Raw genomic sequence first — 6091 nt, 5'->3', positions numbered from 1 at the left:
TCCTTATAAGTACTTTCAACAGCATGGTATGAAAGTAATAACAAGTGCATCTTATTTTACTAAGTAGGTGCATATCTCTTCTCTACTACTTAAGTAAACACTTTTGTAATCTATTTACCGGACTACAAGACAACAGCTAATTATTTCAACCATAACTAGAGTTATATATATCGAAATAATATGGTTGTGGATATTCTGGAAAGCTTATGAAATTTTCTATAACATTCTTTTAATACCCTTAATATGATTCAACTGTTATCTAGGTCAAACAATTTAGTTATTCAAATCTATCCAGACAGTAAACATTTTTGGACAGTAAACTTCTAACAACCAAAACTCTTAAATCCTAAGGTCTATAACTATGAAAATTTAATACAAGGTAGATCAGTAAGTTATCTACAACTTTGTTTTTAATAAGTTTTATAGAAAATGTCATTATCAATATGAAATTATCAGCTCAACCAAAACTATATATGCAGCCATCTATTTGAATTATAAAGCAATAATTAATTAGATGCATACAACCAATTGCTTCTAAGCCTTACTATGAACATCAATGGTTCATATGTATTACAAAGCACCATAGAAAAAATCATGGTCAATCACAATTTATTTATTTATATGCCTTTATTAATTTAATTAGATAATTAGGGGAAATAACAAACATATACCAAATGTACACAATAAATTCTCATAAAATTACAGTAGCTTTCAAATGCTCTGAATAGACTACTATAAAAATTGCATACCATTTGAACATGTATAACATCCTCTACAAAAATGACAAGCTAGCAAGATTTATTTTAGTAAAAATAGTTAACCCTATAGAAAAGTGTCAAACAACAGATTCTATATTTTTCTTAGCTTCATAATAGTGAGTAGCTTTGTTGCAATTTCATGATCTATGACTCCTTAAGTATGATAATTCCATTATAGTATGCTAGAATTATAGTATGTCCATTACAAGTCTTTTATATTGAATTAAATAATTGCCTACATCTCATTGAGTTACTAATAGAACAATGTTTCAAAGTGGCAAAGGCATACTAAACTGGATCATAATTCAATCCTAGGGGCATATGATTGAAGGCATGTTATGTTATTATCTAAAATATGAAGAAGGATGACCTTGGTATACCAGTTATGTATGAAGCAAACTGATAATTCATGGAGATGATTAGTTTTAAAAGGTTGAGGAATTAATTAATCTTGTTATAGTGATATGAACTTTTATGTGCGTATGCATAAATGTACAATACTATAAATGCATACCTTGATGATTGCAAACCATCGATGAGAGTTTTAGCCATGCACAAGATTCAATTTGTAATATTGAACATCGTGCTCGCATTATCGTTTTTTTAACAATACAACATGTTCATGCTCAAATTATTATGACATTATTTATCATGTTGCAACGCACAGAAAGATCTATACAGTAGAGTTGGTGAGCCTACGATGTCGCGCTCTTCGTGAGAGTGTTAATTTCACGAGCTTTGTTTTTTTTATTAAATATTACTTTAACGTCGGTATTTAATTTTACAGTATTGCTATCTTATCGTGCGATCCATGTGTTTTTAGTATAAAAGTTATGTTAATTTCATGAAATTTGCTTTTTGGATTAAATGTCATTTTAATGTCGGTATTTAATTTTATAATATTGTTATCTTATCGTGCGATATATGTGTTTTTAGTACAAAAGTTTAGTTGTCTCATAACAACACACGGGCACGCTACCTAGTGAACATCAATAGTTCATATGTATTACAAGCACCATAGAAAACATCATGGTCAATCACAATTTATTTATTTAAATGCATTTATTAATTTAATTAGATAATTAGAGAAAATACCAAACATATACCAAATATGCATAATAAATTCTCATAAAATTCTAGTAGTTTCCAAATGCTCCCAATAGACTACTTTAAAAATTTTATACCATTTGAACATGTATAACATCCTCTACAAAAATAACAAGCTAGCAAGGTTTATTTTAGTAAAAATAGTTAACCCTAGAGAAAAGTGTCAAACAACAGATTCTTTCTTTTTCTTAGCTTCACAATAGTGCCATAATAATGTACAAAAACTTGCATGGCAATATATTACTCGTTTTTATCCTTATAATTTTCCTCAGAAAACACCCTTTATTAATAGATAAATAGAAAGACCCTATTTCAATCAAGTTTACTGCAAGATTATTATTTTTCCTAGCGAGCATGTCAACACAAGACCAGCAAAATTAGAATCACAATTTTATCACATTCCTAGCTCAAGTTACACATTTTACAAAATTGTAAACATTCAAAAAGCACTAATCTAGCTATATTTTATTCACCTAGAAAAGTACCAAAAATAGTGCATCACATATTTTTATAAAATACTACACTTCATGAGGAATCCAACAAAATTTGATTCACTAAAATTAGACATTCCTAGCTCTAGATATGATTTTCTAAAGTTAGTACAAAAATCTAGAAAATAAATAACAAAAACCCTAACTGAACTCGCTGACAGAGGGGACCCACGGGTCAACGGACCCCACACGTCAGCCTAACTGAAATAGAGGGGCACGTTTGACCGGCGCTATCTCACCGACGACGAGCTCTCCAGCGAAACTGACCCCACCGTTGTGCTCTACTCACTATCCCTCGTCGATTGATACCCGTGGTGGCAGCGCAGATGCAATGGAGCATGCTCGTTGTCGGCCATGGTGGCACGGCAGTGCTGCGTGGAGTTGTGCTGGCCGTCTTCAATAACAAAAAGTCTAGGAGAGGAGTGCAAGAGCTCCGTGGTAACGACGCAAACCTATCTAGACTATCTAGGGTTTGAGTGGAAGCACCGACGAGGGTGTCCACGTGCACGGTGGTGCGGTGGTTAGAGCGTGATGGCGCTGGTCGTCGTGTTCCGCACCGATGAGGCAACCATTCATAGTGAGGTCATGCTACAAGCTAGACTACACCCTGACCAAGCTCTAACATGAAGAATGCGAAGGAATGCGTGACGGAGCCGAGCAGCGGCGAGTTCACCGTGAAGACGGCCATGGAAGCCAAGCTTTCCAGTGAGGACGAGAATGGCGATTTCACCCTCTCCGTAGCTTGTCTAGCACTGCTAATGTGTCGAGGAGGTAGAGGAGAACACGGCGCAACTGCTGGCAAGGTGGAGGCAGTAATGGCACGGTGGAGCGAGCGCTAGGCGACGGTGAAGCAGCACTGTGGCTCGTCGGTGCTCGATTCTCCGTGGCGAGAGCAAGAGAGAGCAGTGGAGAGGGAGAGAGTGAGCGCATGAGTGTGGAATGAGCAGCGCGGCCTCTCTGATATCTCATGGTAGCGCGCTGCGATGAGGGCCCGACGCCGGCCAGCGGCGGCCAGGTGCTACGCCTGGTCGGCCACGACACGGCGCGAAGCGACGTCCATTAGAGCCCGTTGGCAAACCTGACGACGCGATTTCAAGCCTTCCAATCTCCTAAACCAAAACGAATTTGTGCACAATGCCAAAACAAAAATTGTAGAGCTACATACCAGCTATAAAATTGCTTTAGAACTCATCTACTAATTCGCAATGGTTATGAAGTTAAATCATCACAAAGTCAAGCACATCAACGCTGTCAGAGTAGTTGGACTTAGAAAAATTTTCAAGTTGCAAAATCAGTGAAATGTTGATTCTTGTGAGCTCAAAATGACCAAGCTAGGCACTGAATTAGCTCATGACCCAAAAATAAAAGTTGTTGATCTAATCAATTACTACAACTTTGCTTAAGAGTGCACTGCCATGCAAATATTCTATGACATAGTTCAACCTAGGTCAAACATACCACTTCAAAATGATGACTTACACTATAACTATGACTTAGAGACCAAACTAGACTTAGTCATGAATACCAAAGTTGTTCTAAGTGACATTCTAAACATGTTTAAGGTATTCCTAAGGTTCCACACACATTTATACATTTGTTACATATAGATACTTCCTAGGTTAACAAGCACATCATCACTTAGGAGCTTAATTAGATAAAGTGATCTATATGAACATTGTTCCATTAGTCATTCTAAGTGTAGCTAAGGTGTTTTAGTGACCAACATCAACCACCTACACTTATTCACACATGATCATAAGCATGCATATATGGAAACATAAAATAACAAGGCATGTTTCACATGTTAAAGCTCATATATGAATGCTTGATGCTTATGCTAATGCAATGCAAGTAAAATTATGCAAGCCTAACACCTAGGGTGTTACAATAGGCCCCCATGAGCCTAAGCAAGCCCAATACCATAGCAAATTGTAGTGCCCGAAGCCAAACTGCATTGCGGTTCAGCTCCCTAACCAGGAGCAATATCAGGACAATCAGTGATGCCGCAAATGCTGTTGTGTTGTGGTAGAAGAAAATATGGTACCGCTTCGGGTAGCTAACTCTCAGCACAATGTCACTAGCAGTGTGGCCATCTTGGTTGTCTTGCTAGAATCCACCAGGCGAAGCTAGCCCTGCCTGATATGTTATGGCAGCAGCTAGGATAGCCATCAGGATCAAGTACTTCCTTAGCTTCCATAGGAGCTCAACTTCATCATCATCTGGATTATTGTCACTTTGGCCTCGGTGTGGCATTTGTTGCTCAAGGGCGGAGTTTCCAGGCAGATGGTCACCGCTAGGCTGCTCTCTGGACTCCATAGAGGCCTCGTTCGGCTTACCCAGAAACTGGCTTGTTCGGCTTGTTTTTTCAGCCGGAACAGTGTTTTCTCTCACAATAATTTAGCTAGAACAGTGTTTTCAGCCAGTTTCAGCCAAGTTTTAGCAAGCCAAACGGGGCTCAAGCTTGCAAAGAAAATTCCAGTTGTCTCTGAAGGCTGTAGCATTTGAAGATCAGTTTGGAGACGAGCTATATGCACTGGTCTGGTCTTTGGATACACCTCCACTAGATATTAGGGAAAGGTTAAGAAGATAAAGTAAAGGGAGACAATAGAAAATCTGCAGTCACACACTACTATAGATTTGGACATCACTGCCGACCTCATCACTGTCGTATTTGTGAGAACCGGCAGTGATGTACGTTTCCGAGCTTAAAAACGAGAAAATGATTGAGACTGGACTAAAACCGACATTGAAGGACCACATCACTGCCGGTTGTTAATACAAACTGGCAGTAATGTCTATTTACTGTCGGTTGAATTACCAAACCGGCACTGATCCATACTCCCAGACCAAAAAATTTATCCATTCTAGTAACTCTGCACGCCTCCCAACTCCCAACTCTATCTGCTCCTCCCAACTCACTCCCAACTCCCAAGCCCGACAGACTATCTCCTCCTCCCCAGATCTCCCCACGCCTCCCCTCTGATGTTCCAGCTGCCTGCAGGAGCTGAGCCGTGCTGGGTTTGGCGAAATTTTGCAGCCCTTTTGTGCTAGGACCCCCCAGTTCAGGCTGTTTCTCGCTCTGAGGGGGCATGCCACGGTTTCGCGGCCCAGGGTCATCACCGGTGCTCTCCGCCGCCAGATCCGGGTGTGTTCCGACGAGAGGTCGGGCTTTTGGTTGGGGGTCTGTCGAGCTTCGGGCTCAATTTGCCGACCTGAGTTGAATCGCAACTGTGGTGGCGGTGATTGAGGTACACCATTCATTCTTGGGATTTGCTTGTTGGAGTTCCCGATTTGAGGTCCTTGTTGATTTATTGTGGCACTTCTGATGCATGTGGGTTTAATTAACTGCTTGCCATTTCTGCCATTTGTCTTTACTCGCTCACTTGTTTTCTTACCGCCGATGTTCGTCCTCTGTTCTTCAGGTAATCGCGTCGATTGGACCCACGATTCCTGCCATTTGGGTGAGCCAGCCTTACCTGGCAATCTTGGGGGCGTTTCATCTTGCTGCATGGCAGAAAGGTGTGACCTGGAAGCGTGGCCTCAGATCTGGCGTTGGAGCGACTTGGCCTACCCGACGGCATCCCCAATCTCCCCCTCCTGGCCTCCCCTCCCCTCCCCTCCCTCTATGTTGTGTAAATCAATTTGTAGATGAGTTATTTTGTTTGTGATGAACCCTGCTCCTTTGTCTGTGATGTATGAATCAATTTGTAGATGGGTTGATTTGTGATGTGTTGA

General features: G+C 40.3%; 1 pseudogene; it reads right to left on the bottom strand.

The window, feature by feature from the left end:
- LOC136523904 (uncharacterized) overlaps positions 1–4672 on the bottom strand; it is a 50101-nt pseudogene extending 45429 nt beyond the window's left edge.
- Between the last annotated feature and the right edge of the window lie 1419 nt (positions 4673–6091).

This window comes from Miscanthus floridulus, chromosome 18 (genome assembly GCF_019320115.1).
Source record: "Miscanthus floridulus cultivar M001 chromosome 18, ASM1932011v1, whole genome shotgun sequence".
Lineage (NCBI taxonomy): Eukaryota > Viridiplantae > Streptophyta > Magnoliopsida > Poales > Poaceae > Miscanthus > Miscanthus floridulus.
Note: the sequence above shows the minus strand (reverse complement) of the source record. Positions and strands in the feature narration are given on the sequence as shown.